This window comes from Taudactylus pleione, unplaced genomic scaffold, assembly GCF_031769625.1.
Source record: "Taudactylus pleione unplaced genomic scaffold, aTauple2 ptg000066l, whole genome shotgun sequence".
In the NCBI taxonomy this organism is placed as follows: domain Eukaryota; kingdom Metazoa; phylum Chordata; class Amphibia; order Anura; family Myobatrachidae; genus Taudactylus; species Taudactylus pleione.
Window position 1 is genome coordinate 9,490,577 of NW_028284468.1, and position 12,631 is coordinate 9,503,207.

The 12,631-nt window shown below is 43.2% G+C and overlaps 1 protein-coding gene across 5 annotated transcripts in view; it reads left to right on the top strand.

Annotated features, from left to right (window-relative positions):
* Nucleotides 1-12,631, top strand: part of LOC148534437 (apolipoprotein L3-like) — a 109,160-nt gene that overhangs the window by 65,303 nt on the left and 31,226 nt on the right. For all 5 annotated transcript variants that reach the window (XM_088466857.1, XM_088466856.1, XM_088466858.1 and 2 more), the window contains exon 3: nt 214-251. The gene's annotated coding sequence lies outside the window, so the exon portion shown is untranslated. The remainder of the gene's footprint in view (nt 1-213; nt 252-12,631) is intronic.

The following is a 12,631-nucleotide window of genomic DNA, read 5'->3' on the forward strand; positions in this document are numbered from 1 at the left end:
TGATAAGAAAGATAATGATAACTTAAGAGGGAAGTCCAGGTAAAAAACATTTTAACCCTCTTTGAATGGGTATGTTGGCATCATATAAATATGAGGAAGTCTGAACATCTGTAAAGATTGGAAAGGTTTCATATTTGTACAGTATTATTAATGAAAAACATTGAGGTGTGGTTGTTTTTAGCTTATCATAAAATATACTTCTTTCACTTTCAGATCAGCACTACATCATTCCTCATCCTGAACTCAGAACAGTAAGTACTGTTTAACATATGCCGTATTAGTTTTAATATTTGAAACTTATTACAATTCATATGCTAATTATCACTTATATATTGAGAATGTCTCTTTATTTATATTTTGGATTAGATGTCTTTATTACTTCTTTTTGTTAGTTTAGAATGAGGTTTCTGGTTGGATGGCTGGCAGAATAGTAATTTGGACTAATTTATTATACATCGGGTAATTGTGGAATAATACAGTATCTACTTGTTCACAACAAAAAATGCAACAAACTCATTTTCAGCGATTCAATTCAAAGCGATGATGAATAGCCCGAGAAGGAGCTCCTGTAGCCATTCAATTCAGCGCGATGTTTGGTCCGACTAAATGATTTCTTCTCGCATCCCCCTGCGAGGAGAAATCCAACAAAAGTGCCGGCCGTGTGACTGTTTGCCGGTTTAGCACGGCTCTAACAACCTCACGGCTGGCACTTTAGTCGGAGAATGCCAATTCTCGCGACTAAACACCCATGTTAAGTAGCGAGAACCGTCATTCTCCGACTTAACAGCGCGCTGATTTGAATAACCCTAGGAGCTCCCTCCTGGGGCTATTTAGCATTGCGCTGAATTGTATCGCGGCCACTGATGCATATTGCAAATGTGCAGATATTTGTTCTACAAAATTCTTCACTAACATAACAGAATGAAGCAGCAATTAATTAGTTCTTACAGTACCATGTAAAAGTGAAAGCATATAAATAAATAGTGTTATAGTATCTGCCCTAAACATATAATAAAAAAATGGATGTTACCTATTTAAGTAAAAAAAGAATTGCAGTCCTTTAAAACACATTAAGGTAGATAAGAGATCTAATGCTCAAATGAAATCAATTAAATAAACAGGTTTTGTATAAGATTCTAAAGAGACCCTGATAATGAAAGAAATTATTGTGAGTGGGTGAAGGGCATGGAAATAACATGTAAGATCAGATACTTTTTACTGTAGTGTATAAATTATAATTTACAGGATTGCTGAAATAGATCTGAAACTCATTTTGCCAATTTTGTCTAAAAGTATTTTATGATGTATATAGAGTCTGTGGCCGCTTTTTCTTATGGCCACGGAAGATCCGTGCATCTGCATATGAAAGCCTACCCCCCACCACAAGTGGAGGAACTAGTAAGTGGTGGGCCCAATATGTTTCGGGCCCCCCAACCCACAACACAAGTTTCAGCTATTCCCAACACAGTACAGTCACATCACACACACACTATACCATGACTGTATACTATATACCTCTATATGTACTGTGCTAATACAGTATATACCCCTGACCAGGGGCATAAGTTCATCACAGTCGCCCGGAGGCAAGTTAGAGTTTGGTGCCTCCCCCCAAAAAAGAGGGAAAACAAATATGGAGTGTGTATATAAAACAAAAAGCACTAATCCACGGCACTCACCATTCCTAGCTTTGGGGTGCAACATGGTATGGAGTGTGTGTATATATATATATATATATATATATCGTATTCACAATTTGTACAGAAGGCACCAGACACACAGCAGGACAATGACGTGCGTTTCGCTGTGGCTGTTACAAGGTTAGCCTTGGTAGCACTGAATTTGGCACAGACGCTCATATACAATTATGCCTGATATGTAAATATTGTTCCAGGACTCCAGGTACGCTGTGTGACAACGGCTAGTGGGTCAGAGTCAGACAGACTTACTGAGTTTCAGCTGACTCTGCAGCAGCATATGCTGGTGAGCATGTTGTGATGCAGAATCAGAGTTTAGCGGCTAGCGGTTCTCTGTACTGATGGTTCATGGGAGAGGAGCTCAACCAGGTGTCTCGGGTCCCAGCTCACTCTCTAGCAGCAGTGGCAAGTGCACCGTCGCTTGTTGCAGTGCAGGCTGAGGGGTATCAGGCAAGGTCCTTCCTGTCCCCTATTGCAGGTGTCAGCGAGGCTCCAGGGACAGAGCAGATCAACACTGTAGCAGGAGCAGGTGCACCGCTGCAGTGGAAGATCAGTGGTCACACTTGTTTTTCTCACAAGTGCTGCTCTACATGCTATAGATGGAAGAGACCCTTCAGGGCTTGGAAGAGACCCTTCAGGGCTTGGCACCCAGAGGCAGGAGCCTCCATTGTCTCTAGGAGTTAAGCTCCTGCCCCTGACTGTATTGTATACATGTACTGTATATGTACTGTGCTACCACATATCCCTGACTGTATACCATATGCCTCTATAAGTAGTTCACAGGGTGTATAAGCCACATACTTGGTGAAATGCACATTACATTACAACACAGGGTGGTGGTCTGTGCACAGACCAGTTCACTTAGCAGCAGGGGCAGAACTGTGGGAGACAATGGAGGCGCCTGCACTGAAAGGGCACCTCCTCCCTTGCCCACAATATATTCACCCCACTTAGGACTGTAACTATGTACCCTGAGTGTACTGTCACGGTCGCCCAATATGTCAGATCTTCCTGGCACCTGAGCAGGGCCGGATTAAGGCTTGTAGGGGCCCCAAGGCATCTAAGTTGTGGGGGGCCCCTCCAAGCCACATACCACTGGGCCTGTTCCTACTCCCCCCCCAGCCCCTGTACGCCCCCCCAAGCACCGCAGCGACTGTGCCTATCCCCCCCCCTCAAGCACCACAGCGACTATGCATACTAATCCCCCCCATCCCCAGCAGCCACACGGCACCTGTGCCTACTTACTAATGCCCCCCCCCCAGCCACACGGCATCTGTGTTTACTAATGCCACCCCACCCCTCGCAGCCACACGGCACCTGTCCCGCTCCCCCCCTCTAGCAGCTCTCTTACCTGATGTATCCCGACAGAGCTGCTCCTGGGTTCCCTCCTCAGCATCACGGACATCTGTAACATGACGCTGATGAGGGGACTCGGGAGCCGCTCAGAGTCTGTGCTGTATGTAGTAGCACTGAGAGTGCTGCTACATGTAGTAGAACAGCCGCGGCTTCTAAGCCCAGCCCCCATCCAGGAACAGGTGTCGCTGGACACCTTTTCTCAGCAGGGCCACATCGACCCTGTGTGGGGACCCCTCTTTGTGTGGGGCCCTGGGACGACTGCCCCTGTCGCCCTCCCCTGAATCCGGCCCTGCACCTGAGAAGCCACCATAGCTCTGTGTCAGACCAGCTGCCGCCTCTCTCTATCTATAGCTTGTCCCTACTCATTGGTGTCGCTGCTCCTCAGCAGATTCTTATGTCAAAGAAAAAAGGTACACGTGCGCTCCTTGGTGTGTGTGTATGGAGGGGGGTGGAGTGGCGAGGAGGGCCCCTGGGAAAGGGGGGTGGGGGTGGCGTGTATCAGTGTATGAGTACAGTGTGGGTGGGTATGAGGTGTGTAAAGGATGAGCCAGACACTGTGAATCGAATCCAACCTGTTTATTAGGTGAGGCACAATGCTCCCCAGGTGGTTCCGTTTATGGGGTTGGGGATGGACAGATGGTTCCGTGTGATCCTGGTCAGGGAGTGGGTGGACCCTTTGAGGGGGCTCCTTGTCGTGCAGCCCTTACTTCTGCACGTCCCCTTTGCTGGACCTATGGTCTACAGTCTTATTGGACCAGGATGTGTGTGTTGTCAAGGAAGTCCCATACAATAGCAAATGGCGGCGTCCCGCACTGGTTGTAATAGTAACCTACCGGTAGGTCTGCTGTCCCTGGTTCGGTGCAAAGTCGGTATGTTCTCCGTTGTGGGCCTGGTGGTTAACGATACTCTGCGAGCCCGCAGGGTGTCTTCTGGACGGGTCTTGTGTGAGCGTCTCGTATGTTTGTGTGTCTGACAGCAGTCGATGTGCCTCTGTGGTGTAACAAAAAGCAAAACACAGGGCGCTTTTAAAAAGGTCCAAATATGTTATAATGGTACACAGATGATATATATGCCCTCAGCGCTGCAAGTCCAAAAGGAACCTACTGTGAAGGTTCCAGATAAATTAGAACCAGAAAGAAACAAATAAGACTTGCGCTGCTGGAGTATAATGAATCACTGTTTAATTAATAAATTCCACAGGGAATATCAGGGTATAGAAATCTCAATAAAACACATATAAAAAACAGACAGATAAATAAAAAATATATAGAGAGAATTGTGCCCTATATAGGGAATATATTCAGGACTTGTCCACCAAACTGTGAGTGCATGCACACAAGTTGTTGCATATAACAAGCGGGATTATCCAGTGTGCAAACTGAAGAATTGTGCCCTAACATAGGGAATACTTTTAAACCTCCAATAGACTCTGTTGTGCCAAGGAGGCTTATTACCTGTTTAAAGAGAACTTTTGTTCATCTCTTTTTTTTAGCCATCAGCTGATGTTTTTAGGAAATGATACATTGTTTCCCACCATGGTTATATTTTGATACTACATATCTTTCTATCAGTGTTATGTTTATTTTTTTATCATTTGTTTGCTCTCATTATTCTAAAGGTGTAGACCTCTATATATACTTTTTATTTATCTGTCTGTTTTTATATATGTGTTTTATTGAGATTTCTATACCCTGATATTCCCTGTGGAATTTATTAATTAAACAGTGATTCATTATACTCCAGCAGCGCAAGTCTTTTTTTGTTTCTTTCTGCCTCTGTGATGTAGTCTGCTTTGTTTAGAATAACTAGCCCCCCTCCCTTATCTGCTGGTTTAATGACAAGGTTGTTATTTATTTGTAGTTGTTCAATGCCGTTTGTTCATTCCGAGTGAGGTTTCTGATTGTTTTGCTATTGGGTGTTGCTATTTTGTTGATGTTTTCCATGACTAATGTTTCAAAGGTGTGGACCAGGTGTCCCTTGAGGTGGCTAGGGTAAAATTGGGAGGATGCAAATGAAAAGGAAATAATGTGGAGAGATCTTCACAACAGGCGCTCAATAATGGGCAATTGTTCCCACAGCAGCTGTACTAGTTGAGTAGTCACACTCTGTTAGAGTGTGTTTTTCCGGTTTCTGCACAACCTCCACTCCTCTCTGAGGGTCTCATAGTTACACAAAATCTTCTCTTCATCAATAGTGACGATTATAATTAATTATAGGAATATGACACAATATTTTCCTCTTTAATCTATTTTCTCTGTCTGATATTGCTACATCTGTGACCCCCTAGATTACTTTATTAATCTTCCATAAAGTCTTTTTACTTTTTCCGTCCTTTACCATAAAACACCCAGACAGAGAGTTGCCATTGTTATGTTATGCATAACAACCAAAGCTCCATGTGAGCTAAACATGCAAGCTATTACCGGGCCAATGCCACCCAAATATTCCTTGACAAATCTATCAAGTCTCTTGCATATCTTACCCATAATGTATCATTGCATATTAATTAAACCTTGAAATCAGACTCAGTTATCTATACACCATATACATGATATAAAAAGTATTTTACTCCATAAATGAGAATTGCAAGATAATAGATGGTTTACATATGAATAATACAAAGGATAATATAGTATGCAGTACAGTACATAACCGCAGAAGTGATTTTCTAACTTTAATCCCAGTAATGAATTAACCCTATGCAGTTGCTAAATAAACTTCAATGCAGATTTGATTTAATCTTTCACTAGTATATCATGCAAATATATGTATATATGTTTATATGCATGTGTGTATGTAAGGAAACTGTATGCATGTGTTATATATATTTTGCTATCCTCTGTGTACGTGTGTATACGAATGTGTTATAAGAAAGCACATGGCTGGAAGTAGTGTGAGAAGTGTTATAAGAAAGCACATGGCTGGAAGTATGTGAGAAGTGTACATGCGTGTGTGTAGGGGTGTTATAAGAAAACACATGGCTGGAAGTATGTGAGAAGTGTACATGCATGTGTGTAGGGGTGTTAAAAGAAAGCACATGGTTGGAAGTATGTGAGAAGTGTACATGCATGTGTGTAGGGGTGTTATAAGAAAGCACATGGCTGGAAGTATGTGAGAAGTGTACATGCATGTGTGTAGGGGTGTTATAAGAAAGCACATGGCTGGAAGTATGTGAGAAGTGTACATGCGTGTGTGTCGGGGTGATACTATAATTAAGGGTAAATTGTTCCCCCTGCACATCCGGCGAGACTACTAGTCTATAGATAAATTGTGGAGGGCAATCTATCGGAGAAAACAATTATGTGTGTATGGATGTGATTATGTGAAAATACATGTGTGAGTATAGAGAGAGAGTGTGCTGTGTGTTAGAGCCTCATGGCATGGTAGCCAGGAGGTCGTCCTTGTGTCTTTGTGTTGCTATGTATGTGGGGTGAAACCGCATGAGAAGGTCTGATAGCCTGTGAGCATGTAGCTGAGACAAAGAGAGAGAGAGGATTTAAGATTCTATGAGGGGTATTCAATACGAAAAGTTAACTTCACTGCCGAAGTTAACGTTTCATATCGAAGTTTTTTTCTGCGTTAAGTCTGGTGCGCGCTTCCGCTTATCCCCGTATTCTATATAAAATTAATGAAAACGGGAAACTCCGAAGTTGGATTTGCGTAAAGTTACGAATTTTTCCTTAAAATAATTGTAAGACCCCCCTAAAGTTGTAAAAACATGGGGGATCACTATGGGTACCCCCGTTTTAGCCTTTAATTGAAAGTCGGGGATTTAAATAGCCGCAGCAGGTGTTTTTTTCCCGACATTGAAGAAGTGGTGCAGAAGAGCACTTAGGTTATTTTTTTTCATTTTTTTGAGTGGTCCCATCAGATTTGGGGTACATGAAAATTTGTACTAGGATATTTTGATGTCCCTAAAGTAAATTTTTTAAAATTCTGCATTTGTGCACCTGCCGCTATAATTCTATTCTTCAAAACACCTGCCGCATACATACAGAATAGCCCTGAACCTATTTCCCTATTGTTTAACAATTTTTCTCCATTTTTTTTTTGGCACCCCAATTTTTAAGTAAATTTTTTGGGGTGTCCCTATTTTTTTTTTTACTGCAGTCTAAATTTATTATTGAAACACATTGTGTATTGTTAGTATCACATTTAAGGGTCAATATAAAGTCTTTTTATCTATATCTCAAATGGTATGATTATGTGATAGCAAATCCGCCATTTTTAATAAGGGCAAATAATATACCTCTGTGATAGTTCTATGACTTATAGTCACAATATGATTGGTAATTAGATACAATATGTGGAATATTAGAGTCATAAACTATATATAAGCGATAACAAGTAATCCTTTTCCCTATCTCCTTAGTATAACTTAATTATTATGTGTGGTTAATGTCACAACATCCGCCATTTTTGTGAAGGGCATTCATCATTACAACGTGACGATCACGTGTAATAGACTGATCATGTGACGAGATGATTTTGCGGATTGCGGGGAGATTTGGGGGTGGAGGATGCTGGAGTGTGACCTCAGTGTTTGCAGATGTTCGCTGGTCATCACCGGCACGTGACACATGTGTGCTGGCGAAGGATCGCAGAATCGTCCTTCCGCTTCCTCTTCTCACGATGTGTGTTGACGCTGGACTTGGCACACTGCCCTTGTCAGCGTGGAGATCATGTGACCACGCGATTACTAGTATCACGTGGTCCCATGTTGATACCATGTGATCGGCATGACAATATGTACAGACGGGTAAGCCCGGGGTAAAATTACCTCTATTATACATTCAATTTCTATATGTTTCTGGAAGTTTTGTCTAACTAGTAGCTTTTAATATTGAAAGTAGGATGCATTTATTATTATATTTTAGTTTGATGATGAAGTGCAATTATTTTCATGTGTGGGCAATTAGGGGCCATTTTGACTCCATATAAATATCCCCACTATTCAAATAGAGAATCACCTTTGATAAAGCTGGGGGTTACCCAGCGAAACGCGTTAGTGGTTGAGCACCCTCAACTTAAAGGATACATCTGGACCATTGATTACACGTCGGCTCTCACTTTGGAACAGACTCCGTGGACCATACATCATATGTATGGGCAATCACCAAGGGACAGTTGGACTGTTACAGCAGCCTCTAAACCACCTATTGGACTGCCGTGTTTCACCACTCCAAGGGACAGATTAAGAGCATGAAGCTGCTCCACTACACTTTGGATCCCTATCATCATGAGTTGGTTACAGACATATCCAATTGGAATACTTAATATCTTGCCACTGTCACCCAAGGAGTCATAGAGACTACCATCTCTGACATTATTTCCACCTGTACACCTGGTTCATGTGGGGGTAGCGTTATTACAGAATGTTTTAAAGATTTATATGTGATTAATTTTATTCGTAACATTAAAACATCAAGTTTTATTATTCATTGCACTTCATCTGGTTTTAATTGATTAATATTCAATCCTCATGAGCGCTGTATGATATCTACTTTTTAAAATTGGGAGGATGGTTTGAGTGTGGAGTGTTTATATTTGTCTGGTTCTGTGGGTAGTTTGATGGCTGGTTGAGATAGGTAGTACTTTTGAGGGTGAGTCGTCTTATAAAATGTTGTAGATCCAGGTATACTTCAAATTTGTTCAACTGTGTGTGCGGTGCATATTTGAGACCTTTCGTGAGTAATGATGTGTCATCTTTGGATAGGCTGTGTTCACTGATGTTGAATATGCCTGTAGAGGATGGTGTCGTGTCGTCTGGCCTTAATTTGTGTGTTTTCAGTTTGTCTCCTCCCCTACATCCTCGTCTCTTTGATTTAGTTTTCTTTTCTGCCTCGTTGGAGTTGGGTTTTCTAATGTTTTCTGGCAGGCGAGGTGGCCTGCCTCTAAATCTAAAAAATGTGCCGCCCATGGAGTAGGGTGTTGGGAATTGGCGTTGTTATGTTGTGTTGTCACTGTTGGAGGAGTTGGGTCTGGGTGTGTTGTTGGCTGCGTGTTGTTGCTTGTGTAGTTCCCTCTTACGGGATTGATCCACCCTTGCTCCAGTGAAAGTCTGGCTAGGTTGGCGTAATGTGAGTTGTCTGTATCCTCCTCAATCTCGTGTAAGCTAAATGAGATGTTAGAGCTTGCGTCTGAGCTTGTAGGTGAGGTGGAGTCTGGTAGTGGGGTTGGTGTGACTGTGGGTGTCTTCTTTGCTCCGTGTATCTTGGTCATATATTGCTGGTATGTAAGTTGGAGTTTTGTGTATATTGGTATGTCCTGAGTGGTTGTTGTCCATTTTGTATTTTTAGGATGAAGTTTGGTTCTGGTTCCTTTATTGTCATGTACAGAGTCGTTGTTGCATGGGTCTGTGGTTATGTTGTTGCTGGTTGTGTTGTTCCTATCCTTGTCGTGTATGATTTTAGATTTCTTACGTTCTATGATGTTTTCCTCTACTTTTTGTGCTGCATCAACACACCATTGGTGCTCGTCACTAACCCCACGGGAACGTGGGGCAGAACTGCAGCGCGGACCTCCGCATCACGCTAACCCACAGAGCAGTGACGGGCGCCCGTCCAGAAGACACCCTGTGGGCTCGCAGGGTGTCATTAACCACCAGGCCCACACTGGAGAACATACCAACTTTGCACCGAACCAGGGACAGCAGACCTACCGGTAGGTTACATTTACAACCAGTGCGGGACGCCGCCATTTTCTATTGTATGGGACTTCCTTGACAACACATACATCCTGGTCCAATACGACTGTAGACCATCGGTCCAGCAAAGGGGACGTGCAGAAGGGCTGCACGACAAGGAGCCCCCTCAAAGGGTCCACCCACTCCCTGACCAGGATCACACGGAACCATCTGTCCATCCCCAACCCCATAAACGGAACCACCTGGGGAGCATTGTGCCTCACCTAATAAACAGGTTGGATTCGATTCAGTGTCTGGCCCATCCTTTACACACCTCATACCCACCCACACTGTACTCATACACTGATACACGCCACCCCCCACCCCCCTTCCCCAGTCACCCTCCTCTCCACTCCACCCCCCTCCATACACACACACTAAGGAGTGCACGTGTACCTTTTTTCTTTCAGCATATACCAACATCCGGTACTCCTGTTCCACGTGCAGCACCACCTTATCCCCCACCTTTCCCCCAAGTCGCCCCCTCCTCCACCACACATCCATTAGATCCACCCACCAGAGCCTGGAGCGCGGACCACTCTACTTACTATATAGATTCTTATGTCAGTGTGACACATCCAGAACCCCCCTCACCCACAACTCCCCGTCGAACTTACATCCAACCAGCCAACTTGTTGATTGGTTGGAATGAAAATCTGGTAACATATGGGAGTAACTGATGATCAGCAATTTGCTCCTAAATGCCAGAAAAAAGATGAAAATGGTTGTTCAGACAAGTTTGTTAAATGTTTGATCTAAACTATTCGTTCAAACAGTTTTGGTCCATTTTCCGGCGTTTGGGAGCAAATTGCTGATTGTATTCCTTACCAGATTTTCATTCCAACCAATCAACTAGTTGGCTGGTTAGACAGATAATCTTTAGATGTGTGGCCAGCTTAACCCCTGCACTGGACAAATCCAGCTGGGGTTGTAATAACAGGTTTTTCTCAAAAACAGATCAAACTATTTATTCTTCATTCTTATCAGAGTTAGACGCCTCCCTGCACTCTCACTCTCCTGTACCCTGCAGTAAGGCATGCGGGGGAGCAGTGGAAACAGTGAGAATTTACTATTGGCCCTGATACCTAGCCTTGCTATATCATCCCTTTCATTTTAGGCACATAAAAATACACATAATTCTGTAGCTTTCTGACTTCATCTCCATTTCACCTGGTTTCAATCAGCCACATAACCTATGTAATTCACGTGTTCCAAATAATAGGGATGATATGGCAAGCCTATGATACCAGTACTTCCCTATGTGTTCCTCCTATTGAACAATAATCAGAATTAATGTACACATGGTTATAAATTATGTACTTCAGGTTATGCTATAATTTTTACTTTGATAAAATATTCTGAATTGTTGGCACTTCATGTGTGTTTGGTTATTGTCTCATCACATTTATCAGCTGCAAGTGAGAAATTACTGTACATCTCCGCTTTGCAACTTGAATGAGAAACTAAAGCTGGGTGCACACTATTCGATATATCGCACAATCTTGGTACTTTTAATCAATCTGCTCGACCATTGTAGTGTGTATACCCAATCCTTCGTTTACACCAGTCATTCATCGCATTGTCCCATCTGTTGTGCTGAATGTCAGATGGATAGATGTGATGTACGATGCGGTGCACAACTTGTAGTGTGTGCGCACGACCGCACGTAGGGGGTGATTCAAGGTCATCATGGTAGCAGCTGCGATAGCACTATTATGGTAATGCATCAGGAGGTATCATGCCTTCTGCATGCATTACTGTTCCAAGCTGCATTCACGGATGCAGCATCAGTACATCTGTGTGATCCTGTGCCGGCTGAGTGACCACTCAAGCCGGTGAATGCAGTTCCCTCCCACCAACGGCGGCGACATGCCACTGTTTTTGGAAACTGAGAGCGTAGCTGCCCCCTCCTCACCCAGAAACAGCAGCAGACTGTCAATCACTGACAGTCAGCTGCAGCTCTGCGTGTAATTACGCAGAACCCTTACTACACATGTGCACAGACCGACACAACCAGAGATGTGCTCTAACCATCAGGTTAGTGCACATCTCTGAATTAGCCCCATAGTGTACAGAAGAAATTATCCTCCAACACGATATATTTTGCAGTAATTCAGAAAGTTGCAAGTGTGTATGTTCTATATCGAGTGTTCTGCGATGAGTGAAATTGAAACGACAATCGTGTCTATTGTTACAACATTTAAGTGTGTACCCAGCTTAACTATGTGGTTATACGAATGTAACTTATACCCCTTTTACACCGACCTAAAAATCCCAGGCTGATGCGCATCCCAGGGGCTACCAGCTAATCAGAGGCCACTTTACATGTAGCAGACGCTCATTGGCTGGGACCCATGTGTAACCAGCCAATGAGCAGCCGCTCCAGGCAGTCAGCTCCCAACTGACATTTTTTAAACAGATGACAGGAGCTGATGTCTGTAGCACCATTGTTGCGTATGTTAAATCTCGATGATAAAAATACTCTTACATTAACAAGGCATCAATTACTTTCACAATGAATTACGAGCAGGTTAAAATATAACACAGGTAATATACAGGTACACATTAGCTATATAGCACCGTTTTAGCAAACCAAATGCTTTTACAGCAAAAAGGCATCACAATGGGAACAGTCACTGTTATTCTATAGTAGTTTTACAAAATAACTTCATGCTTTTACAGACTGATCACTACTCTTATCCCTTGCACTCTCCACCCTATCCTCCCAGAAATAATCAGCACCTACCCCTCCTCCACTAGAAAAGAGACCCCCATTATGCCCATAAGTCCGGTCCTAGTGGGTCACCACAGAAGCACTCCCTTAAACTAAACCTCTCTACAGGGTTAGCACCTCCAAACCTCTCCCATGCACCTACTGCCTCAATGCATCATA